At 32.1% G+C, this 19,269-nt stretch overlaps 1 protein-coding gene across 6 annotated transcripts in view; it reads left to right on the top strand.

Moving 5' to 3' along the window:
• The first annotated feature begins 623 nt into the window (after positions 1-623).
• LOC129920296 (apoptosis-stimulating of p53 protein 2) overlaps positions 624-19,269 on the top strand; it is a 428,395-nt gene continuing 409,749 nt past the window's right edge. For 2 of the 6 annotated variants that reach the window (XM_056001634.1, XM_056001635.1), the window contains exon 1: positions 627-2,019. The gene's annotated coding sequence lies outside the window, so the exon portion shown is untranslated. Of the gene's footprint in view, positions 2,020-19,269 lie in introns of all 6 variants that reach the window. The other 4 variants (XM_056001637.1, XM_056001640.1, XR_008773223.1 and 1 more) reach the window with 3 other exon arrangements.

Genomic DNA, 19,269 nt, shown 5'->3' on the forward strand with positions numbered 1-19,269 from the left:
ACAAGATTGGGTATTGACAATATCATAAGTATCAATCATGTTAAACTTAAAATCTATATTGCACTCATCAACTAAACTAATGTAATTACAAAATATCACAGAATTTCTCGAAAGGTTTGTTCATAATTTTGATACAAAGTGCTCTTTTTGTTTTTAAATCCGAACCGAAATCGAGATATTTAATAAAATCGAGATATTTAAAATATTTAATAATCTGGGTTATGATATTCACCTAATTCTCTATCGAATGGGCAAAAAATTTGTGGGTAGTACAAACTGCTGGTTCGCCCATACATGAACATAATAAATGCACTGTACTAAAACTACTTTCTTGAACTTCTCCATCAGATAAATAGGTATTATTGAAGTCTTAATTTCTTGAACTACCACATTCGACAGCCCTGCCTTTGGCACCACGCTTAATCTCTCTTAAAAATACATATGTTAACATAGGTGAAAAATTCATACAAAAATGAAAATAAAATTCAACTCAAATTATTATTTTGCTTTTTTAGGTATAAAGTATGTACATAGGTACAAATGAGTAGAGGTAAGTTTTGTACACAGGAAAAGCATTCTTGTAAATTTAAACGCTGACTAAAGAGAAACTCAAACACTTTTTCCACGTCAGTCCCTCTTTCTCACTCTCTCGGTTACCATACAAGCGAACAAACTACCTGAATACATTGATCGTTTTGGTGTTGGATGATCCAACTTGGATCGCGAGGTAACAAAAACATGAAAACTCTCTGTGGTGGAATTTTAACTCAGTAGTTCATACTGGCTTTTACCTGAGTTTGTTCTTTGGAGACGTCTACGACTATACGTCGCGCGGTGGATTTGCTGAAAAAAATATTAAACAGAAAAAATTATTTCTATTTGTAATAAATTTGTTCTCTAATACTCATATTTACTGTGGATTCATAAAAACAAGAAAAAATCAAAAACAAAACTGTATTTGAATCTCAATAAAAATCGAATACTCTTTGAATTTGAAAATATTTTTTCTGTGAAAATTCTGTTGTGTCGCTTAGAAAAAATTCGTGTATTTTATATTTTTTCGAGGTGTGTTTGTGTACCTACATGGCTGTCCGGTCATCCGTTTATTGTATTTGTGTATTTACTGCGGTGGAGTTATTTTGAGATAAATTCGCTTCGTATCTGGCTTTGCTGTCTAAACCCGGTTTTTAGAAGAAATTCTTGCGTCTTGGGACTGCCGTGATCGTTCCCAGCCGCCCGCCACCCCGAGCCGGACCCGAACCAACCGATCGCTTCAACATCAACATTCACGTTCACATATCACATTCCTAACTTTTCTTGGTCGATTTTCCGTCTATGTTTCTCTTTCTTGCAATATCAAAAATATCTTCGTCTTTGTCGTTTTCGGGCAAAAGTGTCGGTCCCATTCCCGCTGTAACTTTTCGGTTTTGTTTATTTTGGAGAAAAAATATTTTGTTTTTTTTGTTGTTTTCTATCACTTCGAATTGGCGGTGATAGGTTTGATGCAAGAGTGTATGCGTTGATAGCATAACGACATATAAATGTGTATAGGTGCTACAGGTGCATCTCGCGAGTGTGTACAACTTCATCGGTGTTATTAAATTTATCTGTGTTAATTATGTTTATTCGGAAGAGGCCGAAAAAAATGATGTAAAAGCAAAACCAGAAATATTTGTTTTAGACGAAATAAAAGAGAAAATATTAAAATAATATAATTTTCATTCATAAAAAAATAAGAAATACAAAAGAAGTGAAAACAAGGATCACTCGCCGCCACCGCGCCCGTATTAATAAAAATCCACGGCCAAACGTACGCCGCTTGTTTACCTGTTTTTAAATAAAGTAACCTTTCCTGGTGAAACCATAATTAACTTCGCCGACTGGTTTTACGCGATATTTGTTTTTATTTGGATTTGGACATACATAGAGATATTTCTTGTTTCTACAAACGGCAGCAATACAAGCCTCAATATTTCAACAGAAAAACTGCTGAATCATTCCACATCAACTGCTTGAAATGTAAGTTTTAACATAGATAGGTAATTTGTTATTATTAATCGAGATTTCATATTTTATTGTTTAAAGGCATAACATTGAATTCTTGTGCCTTCTGTTAAAATGCTTGTTTTATTGGTAACTAAGTACATATTTTACTGAGTTAATATTCTATGTTGTAAATAACAACAAAAGATTGCCTAAATTTATTTATTTTTAATAATTTCCGTTCAGAAAATGACGTTGCCTAAATATCTAGTAGGTACCTAATATTTCCTGAACGTGCCCAATATCAGGCACTGGTTTTCAAAAACGAGAACTGTCGGATGAAAGAATGTAAAATGGCTTCCTAAGTTTTTGATGGCTGCGTTGTTGAATTTCTTTCTGTTTGTTTGTTTTTGAAATTGTTATTGCTTATGAGTTTTGGCCTTGACAAATCAAAAGTCATAAATTTACGACGCCATTTTGCAATTTCGCAAAGATGCACAAATAAAAACATTTTTTGTGCACTAAGGCCGTGTGTGAATTGGTTTAAATTAAATATTATTTAGTCGAGGCCAAATTTTTGAAACTATTGAGATGAATGATGAAAAGATAAATTTTCAGCTGTTAAAAATTTATCCTGCTCTGGGAGCCGGTTAAAATTGTATCTTCAGAGCATAACTACATTTTTATTTTACTTTGTACACGAGATTTGTATAGATATGTCAGACCAATTCCAAATCAGCAACAAAACCTAGTCTAAGTACTAGGTGCCTATTACTTAAACAAAATGTATTTAAAAGAAAGTCTCAATAAACTTTGAATTGAAATGATTGAGGATACATTTTTGACAAAAGCATTAATAATTTTTACTTGCGATATAGGTACTACATATATGTATATCAAGTTATGCATTCGTAAAAAAAAAAGTTGAGATAACATTTTTCGATGACATTACGATGATAGAGAATGCCAAAAAAAGTTGAGCCCGGAAGTCCGTCTGTCTGTCAGTTTGTCAGTCTGTCTGTCTGTCTGTAAACCTGTCAGTCTGTCAGTTTATCAGTCTGTCAGTCTATCAGTCTGTCAGTCTGTCAGTCTGTCAATATGTCAGTTTGTCAGTCTGTCAGTTTGTCAGTTTGTCAGTCTGTCAGTCTGTCAGTTTATCAGTCTATCAGTCTGTCAGTCTGTCAATCTGCCAGTTTGTCAGTCTGTCAATCTGTCAGTCTGTCAGTCTGTCTGTCAGTCTGTATGTCAGTCAGTCTGTCAGTATGTCAGTGTGTCAGTGTGTCAGTGTGTCAGTCTGTCAGTCTGTCAGTCTGTCAGTCTGTCAGTCTGTCAGTCTGTCAGTCTGTCAGTCTGTCAGTTTGTCAGTCTGTCAGTTTGTCAATCTGTCAGTCTGTTAGTCTGTCAGTCTGTCAGTCTGTCAGTCTGTCAGTCTGTCAGTCTGTCAGTCTGTCAGTCTGTCAGTTTGTCAGTCTGTCAGTTTGTCAGTTTGTCAGTTTGTCAGTCTGTCAATCTGTCAGTCGGTCAGTCTGTCAGTCTGTCAGTCTGTCAGTCTGTCAGTCTGTCAGTCTGTCAGTCTGTCAGTCTGTCAGTCTGTCAGTCTGTCAGTCTGTCAGTCTGTCAGTCTTTCAGTCTGTCAGTCTGTCAGTCTGTCAGTCTGTCAGTCTGTCAGTCTGTCAGTCTGTCAGTCTGTCAGTCTGTCAGTCTGTCAGTCTGTCAGTCTGTCAGTCTGTCAGTCTGTCAGTCTGTCAGTCTGTCAGTCTGTCAGTCTGTCTGTCTGTCTGTCAGTCTGTCTGTCTGTCAGTCTGTCAGTTTGTCAGTCTGTCAGTTTGTCAGTTTGTCAGTTTGTCAGTCTGTCAGTAGGTCAGTCGGTCAGTCTGTCAGTATGTCAGTGTGTCAGTGTGTCAGTCTGTCAGTCTGTCAGTCTGTCAGTCTGTCAGTCTGTCAGTCTGTCAGTCTGTCAGTCTGTCAGTTTGTCAGTCTGTCAGTTTGTCAGTCTGTCAATCTGTCAGTCTGTTAGTCTGTTAGTCTGTCAGTCTGTCAGTCTGTCAGTGTGTCAGTCTGTCAGTCTGTCAGTCTGTCAGTTTGTCAGTCTGTCAGTTTGTCAGTTTGTCAGTTTGTCAGTCTGTCAATCTGTCAGTCGGTCAGTCTTTCAGTCTGTTAGTCTGTCAGTCTGTCAGTCTGTCAGTCTGTCAGTCTGTCAGTCTGTCAGTCTGTCAGTCTGTCAGTCTGTCAGCCTGTCAGTCTGTCAGTCTGTCAGTCTGTCAGTCTGTCAGTCTGTCAGTCTGTCAGTCTGTCAGTTTGTCAGTCTGTCAGTCTGTCTGTCTGTCAGTCTGTCTGTCAGTCTGTCAGTCTGTCAGTTTGTCAGTTTGTCAGTTTGTCAGTCTGTCAATCTGTCAGTAGGTCAGTCGGTCAGTCGGTCAGTCTGTCAGTCTGTCAGTCTGTCAGTCTGTCAGTCTGTCAGTCTGTCAGTCTGTCAGTCTGTCAGTCTGTCAGTCTGTCAGTCTGTCAGTCTGTCAGTCTGTCAGTCTGTCAGTCTGTCAGTCTGTCAGTCTGTCAGTCTGTCAGTCTGTCAGTCTGTCAGTCTGTCAGTCTGTCAGTCTGTCAGTCTGTCAGTGTGTCAGTGTGTCAGGCCGTCAGCCTGTCAGTCTGTCATTCTGTCTGTCTGTGAACTAAGCTACAGCCTAAACGGATAGGCCGATTGATGCCAAACTTGGTATTTATTTAGCGTTATTTGACGACTCTCCAGAGGGCTTTTTGGAATTAATTTTTTTTGGACCAAAAATAACGGTACTTGTTATATACCGATTTTAGAAAAATTGAAATTTTAGTATAATTGAAACGGCTGCAACGATTTTCGAAAACGGGACATTGGATTTTTTTGAAATTTTGTTTTTAGATGTTGGTCAGTGATTTCTACAAAATATCAAATAAAACTGCGTACTTGTTTTGGAGGGCAATTTGATTTCAGATTTTGTTTTATTCTTTTAAAAAACGAATTTTATGTTTTTTTTATTGTTTTTTTTTTTTTATTATATATTTAGGTACCTTCATTTCCCAAATTTCTATATAAAAAGTCTTAAAAGTTTAAGAAACTTAAACTCTAAGAGCAAGTTCGTGCGACCCAGTCGTGCGTTTTATTTCTACAACCCACCACACTACCACCCGATGTGCGGTTTCAATTTCCTACTAGCATGCGCGTAGGAAGGGGGGGTCCTGGGTGGGCCAGGCCCACCCTAGAAAATCCATGGCCCACCCTAGAAAAATCGACAGTAGGTACTACGGAACTTGTAGTCTGGAATTATCTCAGATTGAAATTTTTTTTCCATAATATATCGCTTGCTGAGAATTAAAGGGTTGTATGTAGGTATGTTTAGTTTATTTATAATGTTCTCAGCCAGCGATAGGTATGTAAATACCCCGTTTATTGAGCAGACTCAAAGGTCAGATTCAATAATAAATTAGCTTTTTCAATTTAAAGTTTTTTCACAAGACTTTATTTTGATATTTAGGCCGTGTGTGAATCTGGTTAAGTATTTAGTCGAGAATACATTTTTGACACTTTTGAGGTGAAAATATAATTTCAGTTGTCAAAAATTTATCGTGCTCTGGGAGCAGCCGCTTAAACTTTTATCTTCAGAGGATAAATTTTTTTTGTATTTTTTCAATAACTATGTAAATCAAGAACTGAAAATGAAAAAAGAAAATTGAGAAAGTAGTACAGTATTTATCGGTTATAAGAAACACGCTTATAAGAAAACCTCGCTTAAAAGAAACCATATATTTTAATGTTGAATTATGTGTTTATAAGAAACACGTTTATAAGAAAAACACTGATAAAAGAAACATTTTTCAAACCACGAACTTTCTTGCTCAAACATAAAGTTGGTTGGATTTAAGAAACTTTCAAAAAAATCACGAAACTAAAAAAACATGAACCCTTAAGAAAAATTCAAAGTGCAAATGTCATTTGAGCAGTGTTGCCAATAGATTTATCTGCATTTTGCAGATTTTTAACCCATTCCCAGACTTTTGAGAACTATAAATCTGCAGTGCAGATTTTATCTGCAGCTGAAACTTAACCTTTAAAAGACAAAAAAGGATAACATTCCAAAAACTCCAGTAAAATGTCAATTAAATTAAAGCCAAGGACGAACTAAAACATCATTTATTTTGCCAAAAACAACCTACAATTTTTCCTATTTAAATAATAGAATTGTCAAATCACCTGGAGTTTTTTCATAACGTTCAGTACATTTTTGATTTTATATTGGAAAAACCCCAACAATACAATAAATCCACACTTCCAAGGAAGAAACTAATGATACAAATTTATCAATTCAAGCGCGGAAAATTACTCTCGAAGTAATTTTTTTAGTTGAAATCAGTTCGAAAACTTTTTCAATGGGAGTCTCCCAAATTTTAAGAAATCTGCATTGCAGATTTTTTCGTCATTTTTGCAGATTTTTCCAAATATTTTCATGGCGACACTGTTTGAGTTTGACATTATTTGAAGATAATTTCAGTTCAGTGTTCAATTTGTTATTTGTTGTGTTTGTGTTCTTTATATCCGTGCTGTGTTTGCCTTTGCTAAAAATGTTGCGAAATAATGGCTGTGTTCCTTTGGGCTCAGCAAAGTACTTTTTAGTGCATCTGAATCCATTCAAAGACATTTTTTCTGTTGAAGAAATGGTGTTGAATACAACCAGAACTACTTAGCAGTAGATACTTCAGGCCAAAGGAACACAGCTAATATTTCACTTAAAACTAAATTGATACATAATCCTGGAATAAATTAAATCGGGAAAAAATAGAAAAGAAATCTGTGAAAAAATATAAAATAGCTACATTCTATGTAGTTATATAATTGGATTGAATATTTAGGCGAGTATAAGTTTGTGGTACTACTGGGTAGGTATATTTGTATAAGAAACTTGTTTCTTATATCCGTATAAGAAACTTGTTTCTTATATCCGTTCTAAGAATATAAGAAACACTCGGTTATAAGAAACAAATATTGTGCAATTTTGGAGTTTCTTATAAGCGTTATGTACTGTACAACATTATGAGTGTGTATCAGGGAAAATTTATATTTTTTCAATATATCGCACCCTCAGTGCAAAAGAGCGAGAACTCAAAAAAGTTTATTTCGAGAAAACGCTTCTGCAAAATACATACTGACTCTAAACTTTCCCCTATAACTTTCCATGGGACAGCAATTTCCATGATGTCAAAGCTCTATTACAAGAACCATTATGTTTATTTTGTAGTTTTCATAAATTTGTTTTTTAAAATTGTTTAAATTAGGAAAGAGTTTGACTTTTAATATAGTAGGAATTGGATAAAAACAGTCATAATCTTTCGAATTTTTCGTTTACGTTAACAACAAGCCCTTCAAAAGAAAGGTAATTTAAAAAGCAAAATGTCCTCATCATTATCTCAAAAATGTCATTTTTTGAGTTATCGCTCTTTTGCACTGAAGGTGCCATATGTACAAATGTACATATTTCATTTTATTGAAGAAAAAAAAAATTGTTAGTGAATGGCAACACAAAAATCAAATTCACAGGACAACGCGTGTTGGAAGTTTGTAAGTAACTTACAAACTAAAATTTGAATAGCGGCAATCGAAAGAGCGTAGCCTTTTTAGTGTAATGCAATATATAACTCAATTTTGGAAAAAATGTCAGTTAGAACCTTGGTGTCCTAAGGTCGCGAGTTGTTAATATTTATAAATTTTTTTAACATCATTAACTCTTTTGTTTTGCAGAAAAAAATATTTATCTACTTTAAAAAATGTATCCAAATTCACACAGCTTAATTAAGCCAAAGATATTTTTTTTTATTCACCAGACATTCAAATGTCAAAAATTTATCCTGGGATAAATATTTAACCGAACATACAAACACGGCTTTAGAGTCACATAATTACCAGCGAATAACAACTTTTTTGCAATTGTTTTATTTTAATTTAGATGTATGCTTCCGGCTTAAGTTTCAAGAGGACCTCAAGTAAAAATAAATTGCACGACTGGGGTCGCACGTACTTGCTCTTATGCTTAAAGTAACTATAATGTTAAAGCTTTTTATTCAAGAAATTTAAAATTCGATATTTTGAAGTAATTTCATAAGTAGTATAAAAAAATTAAATCTGTTTTTATAATTAATAAAACTCCGTTTTAAAATATCTTAAAAAAAAAAACAAACATGCCATTTTATTTCTCGTATAAAAAGGTATTTTTAGAAAAAAAATTTTGAAAATTGTAGGAGCCGTTTTTTAAAAAAATAGTTTTTTATATATAAAATTTTTTTAACATTTTTCAAAAAAAAAGTTGGTATGCCATTTTGAAGAAATAATTAATTTACACATAAAAACTAAATTTCAAAATTTTTCATTGATCCGTTTTCAAAAAATTGATTTTTCAAAAAAAAATTTTGAAATATTTTTTAAAAAACCAAAAATGCGTTTTTTGAAAATTTTCTAAAATTTTAATATTATCTTTACTTACACACTTTTGTATAAAAATTTTCATTTAAATCGGGTTAATTTTGTACGAGATATTCAGAAACGAAAAAAACCGTTCTATGACAGGTACCGTTAATAACGGTACAAAAAATATTTTTTTTATTTAAAAAGTTGGCCCTTATGTGTAGTACTACACACAAAAATTTTAATCAAAATCGTTAGAGCCGTTTTTAAAAAAAATTAACTTTTCTATTTCCGTTGTATGGCAGGTACCGTTAGTTTTGGTCATAAAAAAAAAATTTCAATTTCCCCTCTAGGGAATCACCAAAAACTGCTAACTACCAAGTTTGAAGAAAATCACTTCACTCGTTTAGGCTGCAGCTCCAGATAGAGACAGACGGACAGACAGACAGACAGACAGACAGACAGACAGACAGACAGACAGAATTGCCGGACCCACTTTTTTGGCATTCTCCATCATCGTAATGTCATGTAAAATTGTTATCTCGAGTTCGATTTTTTTTACGAATCCTAAACTTGCCCTATAGTACCTATATCGCAAGTAAAAATAAAGCAAATAAAATAAAATTGAAAACTTAGTAAGGACAGTTTTTAAAGCAAATCACTGTCATAAATTGTAGCTGAATTCAACATTTGTGTCGCTCAAAATAAAAGTGATGTAACTCTATCCAAATGCATTTCGAGATACATAGCTAACAAGCTTTTAAAAAAAGGAATACAATATAATACCACACAATATAAAACCAAAAAACAGTAACTATCAAAGATATGTATGTATATTGCGTATTTGGAGTTGATTCCTTTTTATATTGAAAGATATTAGGTGTGTTTTTTTGTTTATCTATATAGATTTTGTGCAAAAAAACGACATCGGGATTTTTGAAATCCATGCAAACATTTGGCACCACTGTACATATACTTTGGCAGCTGTCTGTCAAAAATGTTGCTTTTGTTTTTTTTTATTTTAACTCCGAAGTGGGAAGGCCATTACATCCATGTTGGATGCAAACAAAAATTTTCATATGGCCATGGCATCCATGTTGGATTCAAAAAAATTGTTTTTTCACAAAAAACCAAAAATTATCTGTATATTCTTAGCTACATTTTAAGACCATGACCATTAACATTAGTTGCGTCGTTCTTGTGTTATAAGCGTTTGAAGGTAGCCATATTGAATTTTTTTTCGATTTTTAAAAAATCAAATGTGAAAACTTTTTTATTTTTATTTCTAATTTTTCGAAAAAACTTTGGTAATTTTATATACATATCTGTTCAACAATCTTATCAGGATGCATTTAAGACTTTTATCTGAAAAGTGCATTGCGTATATCTCGAGATATTAACATTTCAATGCAACCATGTCCAACAAATTTTTGATTATTTTTTTCTATGAGAGTTTTGTTCAAACCTCGTTTTCTCCGCTTTTTTTTTTTTTGTTAATATTTTCAGATATTTTTGTATGAACACAACAAATAAAGTACCTTGGCACTACTGTTTTTATCGAGAGAAAGTAAAATCTGGATAATTATCTGGATTTTTCAAAAATCTATACAGATAAAGTTTTTGTTGTTTTTAACACGTAAATTGTTTTGATTTCAAAAATCTCGATGTCGTTTTTTTGCACAAAATCTATATAGATAAACAAAAAAAACACACCTATTAACAAAATACGAAACCAATGAGCATAAAAACACATTTTTCAAAAAATTGAGTTACGCCACTATTATTTCCAACAACACATTTACCGATCAAATATACTATTATAAATAAAGTTTTGGCACATTCAAAGTAATTAAAAATAGCAGAGAAGGAAGTTAATTTAAAAAAAAATAAAATGCAGTCGTGCATTTACGTCGCACGTACTTGATATTGCAGTTCAAAACACTTTTATGTTAGTTTACTTGCAGATTTTAAGAGCTGTCTCTATATAAATTTTAAAGAAATTTTGTTGATGTTGGAGAAGAGCCGACATTTAGGGCAAAATTTTGTTAAATGAAATTTTGTTTTGTTATTTGACTTTTTTTAAAAAACTAAAAATGCAATTTTATTGCAATTGCTTTGAATATTACGCATGCAAAGCTTTATCAAAATTGTTAGGTTCGTTTTCGAGTTATTGGTATAACTTAAACAAATTGTATGGCAGGTAGGTACACTTTCTAAGTGAGATATATAAAAAAAAAAACTTTTAGAATACTAAAAACATCATCTGTACTAAATTTTAAGCAAATCCATCCACGCGTTTGGGCTGTGATAATGTGTACAGATGGACGCACAGAAGCACGGACGGAATTGTGAGACCCACTTTTTCGGAATTCTCCATCATCGTAACGTTGGTTTTGATTAAAACCTCACTTTTTTTTGGCGCGGAACCAATACTTGCAGTATAGAGCAAGTAAAAATTGCACATTCATGGTTATGACTTCAGGTGGACGATATCATCTCCTGGCCCACCCTAGACAAAATCTCTAGCTACGCCCATGCCTACTAGCAATGCAAAATAAAGCTAAATGAAACTACAATGTCTTAAACCCTTAAAACTCATTCATTCGAGACCAATTTCATGATAGACAAAACATACCCCATTCATAGAATAAATGGAACATTTAGGTACACAAAGTTTGTGATTGCTGTGTCACACAAAGAGACTCCAAAAGAAAAGGATGCTTTTTCAAAAAATCTAAACAATTGAAAGTAGTCATCAGGACACATACAAAAAAGGGCTTTTATGCTTTTTTTGTTTAAAATTTGGAACGAAAAACTCAAAACAATGATTTTAGTATTAAAAAAAACTCATTCAGATATTTCACGAGTAGATTCTCGTTTGGACAAGACACAAAAAAAGAAATTTCAAAATTATTAATTAATTTAATTCTGTTAGCAAGTATGTATTTAATTTAAACAAATGCATTTCGTATATTGGAAAATATATTAAACCTAAAAACAAATCAATTTAACGAAACGTAAGTTAAAAAAAGTAAGCAATTAAATAAATAAAATACAAAGGAGAATCAGTTCCGAAAAAACAGTATTTTGCTTCCTCCGCCGATAATTGGTTTTTGTTTTTGTAATTCTTTCACTAAAACCTTGCCTAATTAATAATACCAAAAATCATTTTCAAATCTGGATATAATGCGGCCGTGGAACAATTTTCATAATTTCATCATTTCTGTTCATTCCTTGTAACATTTCCTTTTAAACTTAACATTGCATTAAAAAACCTACTGATTAAATCAAGACACCTATTTGTTTTAAAAGTTTATATCCCCCCCCTAACGCTTCTGCTTCTACTTTTGCAGAGCTTTCATTAGCACTAGATTTATTTTTGGAGAAGTTGATCTAGATAGTTCAATTCTTCAGCTCCGTGAAGCCAGAACTACGACCTCAACATTTTTGAACCAAACTTATCTAATTCGTCTGTCCACCTTTTGTCCATTTTTGTCGACGGAACTCTAATACAAAATAACATTATTTTCTAAAATCCCCAAAAATTATTTTTTTTCCAAAATTCAAACGGCCATCGTTTGTCCACCTCAAGAAATGGATGCAAACCAAAAATCATCGTTTATCCATTCTACGTTTAAGGGGGGAAATCCCTCCAGACGACACCTTTTTCACTATTTTTTTATGAAATCTGAAAGCACTTATTGAAATTTGGAAAAAGACAAGATATTACTGACATTATCAAGAATTGAAAAAAAATTTTTGAAATGAAAAAATAACAAAATGGCGGCTCTGGACCCTTTCAAAGTTGACGCCTCTAGTTTGCGCCGTGCAATGTAACTCAAAAACTAATGAAGCTATCGACTTGAAATTTGAAGCAAATTACTCCTTAAATCATTGGCCACAACATGAACCTAAAAGTTGAATAAAATTTGTACAGTAAATATTTTTTTAACTACTTCTTTGTAAAAAAAACGTGTTTTTTTCGTTTTTTTTAATTTCTAATTTTTATTTTTCATTTAAAAAAAATAAATTTAGGTTCATGCAATGCGTACTAATATCATCTAACGGAAAAAATTTAATGCGGCCGTGGAACAATTTTCATAATTTCATCATTTCTGTTCATTCCTTGTAACATTTCCTTTTAAACTTAACATTGCATTAAAAAACCTACTGATTAAATCAAGACACCTATTTGTTTTAAAAGTTTATATCCCCCCCCCTAACGCTTCTGCTTCTACTTTTGCAGAGCTTTCATTAGCACTAGCAGGGCCGTCTTTAACTATCCTGGGGCCCTTGGGCACAGAAGAATTTGGGGCCCTTTTGGAAAGTAAAATAAGTACAATGGTTGGCTTAAGCGCAATGGTTATGGTTAACCCTCTGTAGGCACACCTCTTTTTTGTGACGTGACAGGCACACGGGTGCGAATTTGGTTCATACTTTTTCATGTGGCTACAACTTTTTTCGGTCTCAATATTTAATAGAGAATCATACATGAAATTTATGTAGAATTTTCCGAGGAATTCGAATATTGTTTTCACAATTCCGAAAAAAAATATTTTTACCCTAATAAAGAGACATTTTTGTGACCACTTTTTTGAAAAATCGTAGTTTTTTTTTATTTTTGTCTTGCCTAGTTCGCACCCGTGTGGCGACAGAGGGTTAAAAGGGGTGCCAATATATCGGTTCATATAAAGTACCTAGTGTCTTTATTATTGACAGGGGGTGCCAATAATACGTGCATTGAGGCATCAATCGTTGCCACTGCCAATAATTGTACTTTTTATACTGCCAATAATTATAGAATTGGAAAAAAAGAGCTCAAACGGATTGATAGATTTGCTAAAAACTCGGTACAGATGATCTCTACGTAATTTTCAAGAGCCGTTTTTTTTTATTTTTTTGTGTTTTTATTTTAATGTCTCTTTTTCAACGGATATCTCCAATATAAAGTTTTCGAGATATTGCAATTTTCTCAAAAACGGATAAAAATTTTGCTTTGAAAAAAAAAAAAACATGTAATGCTGCAAATAAGTGCACTTTTGAAAGAAAAAACATATTTTTTGGACCGTTATTAACGGTACCTACTTGCCATAGAACCGATTTCTTAATGTAAACGACACAACCGATTTTAATGAAAATTTCTACATAAAAAGGTTTATCCTGATATTAAAATTAAGAAAACTTTTAAATTCTTTAAATACGAGAGCAATTCGCAATGCAAATTAAAAAATGCTTGGGGGTGCCAACCATTGTACCATGGCGTTTTCCATTGAACCAAAACATTGATGTACTGTCGGCGCACGGTTGTCCAAAATGACTTATCTCGTTGCAAAAATCATAACTTTTGAACGGATTGAGTTAGCGGTACAATTTTTTTTTTTATTTGAAGGACATTTCTAGGGCTGTTATACCAATGAATTTCAATAAAATTATTTCACAGGGTGTTTCGGAATCATCGGCCAAAAACAGATTTTCTTTAAAAAAAAAGTTTAAATTAAAATTGGTATGCCATTTTGTAGAAATCACTAATCCACATTTAAAAACAAAATTTCAAAAAAATACAATGTCCCGTTTTCGAAAATTTTATTTTTCAAAAAAAAATTTTAAAATTTTTTTAAAAATCCAAAATTTATTTTTTTTTAAATTTTATTTTTGGCTTATATTTGAGTTATATAAGTGCTTCTTCACAAAAAGTTTCGTTGAAATCGAATAAGCCGTTTCGGAGAATATCGGATTTGAAAAAAAACGGTTTTATGGCAGGTACCGTAAAAAATCCATTCGGTTCCATGCATTAAGCCGAATAGGGTATGTGTACCAATCAATTGTTGATCCAAAATAAAAATATTTAGCTGCGCATGCTTGCGCACTGCCGAGATTTTGTACTTTGAAAAAAAATGAAGGCAGAAGGAACAGATTTTCTTTAAAAAAAATGTTTAAATTTAAATTGGTATGCCATTTTGTAGAAATCACTAATCCACATCTAAAAACAAAATTTCAAAAAAATACAATGTCCCGTTTTCGAAAATTTTATTTTTCAAAAAAAAATTTCAAAATTTTTTTAAAAATCCAAAAATTATTTTTTTTGAAATTTTATTTTTGGCCTATATTTAAATTATATAAGTGCTTCTTCAAAAAAAGTTTCGTTGAAATCGAATAAGCCGTTTCGGAGAATATCGGATTTAAAAAAAACCGTTCTATGGCAGGTACCGTTAATAATGATTTTCTAAAAAAATTTTTTTCATTAGAAGATAGACCTTGTTTTCAAACTTACATTTGAATTTTTTAAACAAAATCGTTGGAGCCGTTTTTGAGCAATTACAGCTTTACTGAAATTGGTGTATGACAAGTACCGTTATTTTTAGCCCAAAAAAATTAATTCCAAAAACCCCTCTGGAGGGTCTCCAAAAAATGCTACATACCAAATTTGAAGTCAATCGGTCCATCCGTTTAGGCTGTAGATCCTTATACAGACAGACAGACAGACGGACTTCCGGGACCAACTTTTTTGGCATTCTCTATAATCGTAATATCATGGAAAAGTGTAATCTGAACTTTTTTTAGATGTGAATTAGTGATTTCTACAAAATGGCATACCAATTTTAATTTAAATATTTTTTTTTTAAGAAAATCGGTTTTCGGCCGATGATTCCTAAACACCCTGTAAAACAATTTTCTTGAAATTCATTGGTGTAACAGCCCTGGAAATTTCCTTCAAATTAAAAAAAAAATTGTACCGCTACCTCAATCCGTTCAAAAGTTATGATTTTTGCAACGAGATAAGTCATTTTGGACAACAGTGCGGCGTCGACGAGCCGGCAATAGTTTTTTCTCAAACGTTTTCCAACGAAAAAAGTATTGATGTTTTTTTTGTCGACGAATGGAATGAGAATTCGTTGTTTTTATTAATAAATAATCTTAATCTTTTTCTTGTTTTTTTGAAAATATTATTGTCTTATTTTTTTTTTTTTGAAAATTGAATTTGGGTTTGGTGGTTTGGATTTAAAATTTTGTCCGCATACAACGCCACATAATTTGTTTTCTTTTTGAAAACATATATTTTCCGTGTGGAAAAAAATTTATTTGATTGTTTGGTTGCAATATAAAAACTAAAATTTTTTGGTAGATGGTCTGCCCGACAAAAATGTTTTGAAAATATAATATTCGTTCCTTCGGGGCCCCCCTGAGAATGGGGGCCCTGGGCACGGGCCCCGTGTGCCCTTATGGTAAAGACGGCATTGAGCACTAGATTTATTTTTGGAGAAGTTGATCTAGATAGTTCAATTCTTCAGCTCCGTGAAGCCAGAACTACGACCTCAACATTTTTGAACCAAACTTATCTAATTCGTCTGTCCACCTTTTGTCCATTTTTGTCGACGGAACTCTAATACAAAATAACATTATTTTCTAAAATCCCCAAAAATTATTTTTTTTCCAAAATTCAAACGGCCATCGTTTGTCCACCTCAAGAAATGGATGCAAACCAAAAATCATCGTTTATCCATTCTACGTTTAAGGGGGGAAATCCCTCCAGACGACACCTTTTTCACTATTTTTTTATGAAAAACTGAAAGCACTTATTGAAATTTGGAAAAAGACAAGATATTATCAAGAATTGAAAAAAAAATTTTGAAATGAAAAAATAACAAAATGGCGGCTCTGGACCCTTTCAAAGTTGACGCCTCTAGTTTGCGCCGTGCAATGTAACTCAAAAACTAATGAAGCTATCGACTTGAAATTTGAAGCAAATTACTCCTTAAATCATTGGCCACAACATGAACCTAAAAGTTGAATAAAATTTGTACAGTAAATATTTTTTTAACTACTTCTTTGTAAAAAAAACGTGTTTTTTTCGTTTTTTTGATTTCTAATTTTTATTTTTCATTTAAAAAAAATAAATTTAGGTTCATGCAATGCGTACTAATATATTTTTGATTTAAATCTGTACCGTTAGTATTTAACGAAATAAAATAAATAAAATAAAATAAAAGATGATTTCCTGGACATGTACATTAGAGTGGGCCGAAAAACACTTTTTTTCGAATTTCAAATCGTAATAGCGCGGAAAAGTTGCGAATGGTGATGACTAATAAGGGTTTAAAAAATAATCAAAATCAGTTCATATCTTCCGGTCGCGCATCGGCTCTGAAGTATGAAAAAATTTTTAAAAAATGGTATTTTTACAAAAAAAAATTTACCACCCTAACATATTATTTTTTGAACATTATAGCTTTAAAAAACTCTCATGTGAGCTAAATATTAAGCAGAAAAAAAAATTGGCTCAAATTGATTAAGGACTTCGGTGGCACATGTGTTTCAAAATTTGTCAAAAATGGCAAAAATCATATTTTTGCGATATTTTTTTTCCTTTTTATAAACTATTTTTAAAATTATTATTTTTACCAAATAAGAATTAAAAATGAAGTTGACACAATCAGTGAAAGCCGTGAAGTCGCTGAATATGTAAAAATCTTTCGGTCAAGTACGCTTTGGCTATTTATTATTCTCTTTGCCGCACAGTGGTGCCTTTGGTGCTTTTTTGGCTTCAAAAATCATTTTCACGGCCATTTCTTGATGAAAAGTCATGAAATTTAGAACACTGAAATATATAAGTATAAGGTATACGAAAAAGCTACCAACTTTTTTTTTACTCAAAATGGTGGTCCCAAAATGGCGATCAGAATAAGCATTTATAGAATCTTCTTTTGCGAAACTGTTTATAAGCTAAAAATTTAGCTAATTGATGAAAAACAGATGTTCGACTTTTGAATTAGGTACAACTGTTCATATTTAATGAAAAAAAATTCAAACATTGTTGAAACAAAGTTCAAAAAGAGTCAAAATAGTAAACCGCACTTTCGACCTTTTTTTTGTGCTATTTTTTGATTTTTTGTTTATAAAGCTCAATTTTTGATATCTTCCTTCTTTATTTTCATAAAAAATTGACTATTTTGGCTTTATATAATTCCCAACTATGTTTAAAAGTAGATATTAAGAAAGAAAAAAAATGAAAAGATAAAAAAACTGTGCTAACTTCAAAAGGAAACAAAAAACAGCACAAAAAAAAGGTCGAAAGTGCGGTTTACTATTTTGACTCTTTTTGAACTTTGTTTCAACAATGTTTGAATTTTTTTTCATTAAATATGAACAGTTGTACCTAATTCAAAAGTCGAACATCTGTTTTTCATCAATTAGCTAAATTTTTAGCTTATAAACAGTTTCGCAAAAGAAGATTCTATAAATGCTTATTCTGATCGCCATTTTGGGACCACCATTTTGAGTAAAAAAAAAGTTGGTAGCTTTTTCGTATATCTTATACTTATATATTTCAGTGTTCTAAATTTCATGACTTTTCATCAAGAAATGGCCGTGAAAATGATTTTTGAAGCCAAAAAAGCACCAAAGGCACCACTGTGCGGCAAAGAGAATAATAAATAGCCAAAGCGTACTTGACCGAAAGATTTTTATATATTCAGCGACTTCACGGCTTTCACTGATTGTGTCAACTTCATTTTTAATTCTTATTTGGTAAAAATAATAATTTTAAAAATAGTTTATAAAAAGGAAAAAAAATATCGCAAAAATATGATTTTTGCCATTTTTGACAAAATTTGAAACACATGTGCCACCGAAGTCCTTAATCAATTTGAGCCAATTTTTTTTTCTGCTTAATATTTAGCTCACATGAGAGTTTTTTAAAGCTATAATGTTCAAAAAATAATATGTTAGGGTGGTAAATTTTTTTTTGTAAAAATACCATTTTTTAAAAATTTTTTCATACTTCAGAGCCGATGCGCGACCGGAAGATATGAACTGATTTTGATTATTTTTTAAACCCTTATTAGTCATCACCATTCGCAACTTTTCCGCGCTATTACGATTTGAAATTCGAAAAAAAGTGTTTTTCGGCCCACTCTAATGTACATTGTGTGTTTTTGGGTGTTTTACCGGACTTTGAATTTTTCAGCACAAAATTTGTTTTTTGAATATCTTCTAAACGTAAGGTGGACAAACGACGATTTTTGGTTTACGAATATATTTCGAGTTGTACAAACGATAGAAAGGACAATGGTAATTTTGGCCCTAAGACCAATAACAATGAGTCATATGTTGTTGAAAAGGTATTTTTGCCTAGATCAATTGTTTATTTTGCGTCAAGCTTCAATTCGCTGTGGGAAAAAATATGGGCATAAATGGAGAATAGGGTAAAAACAGGCAATAGTCAGAGAAAAGGCCGTCGAGTTACTAAGCTTATAAGGTTAGGGGTTCAAATTCGTGTCAAATGAAAGGTAAGTTAATAGAGAAAATGAAAAAGATAGGCTTTTAAAATGGAAACTTCTATCTGACAACCCTACTTAAAAAAAAAAATGGCCTATAACATATCCTTGTTGTATGATGCCAAACAAAAGCCTAAATAAAAAAAAGGATTGTAAGGATTGTAGTAGGCCTACAAATATTGCAACCCTATTCAAATTAACAAAAATAAAGAACATATCCAAAAAATCTTTTTCGGCTGAGTAGCAGAGTAGTTACAATTTTGTATGCACTAAAAGACTAAAATATGTATGTGAATGATTTCAAATGGTAAGTCGAAGAAAAAATAGTCACCAAGAAATTCAATTCCAAATTTTTAATGCATTTCTGCGTTTCAAGCCATGAATTTAAGCAATTCAAACCAATGGTCAAAAACATAAGATATACATATATGTACATATACCTATATTTTTTTAAATAAAGTTTCCATTAAAAAGTGTGCAAAGTTCTACGTTTTTCTTCCTTAAAACTCTGCAAGAGCTTTTCTTAAAAGTCAAGTCTACTTTTAGTAATACAAGATCAGAAAGTCTATCTTCTATGCATGAAAT

Source organism: Episyrphus balteatus, chromosome 4, assembly GCF_945859705.1.
Source record: "Episyrphus balteatus chromosome 4, idEpiBalt1.1, whole genome shotgun sequence".
Lineage (NCBI taxonomy): Eukaryota > Metazoa > Arthropoda > Insecta > Diptera > Syrphidae > Episyrphus > Episyrphus balteatus.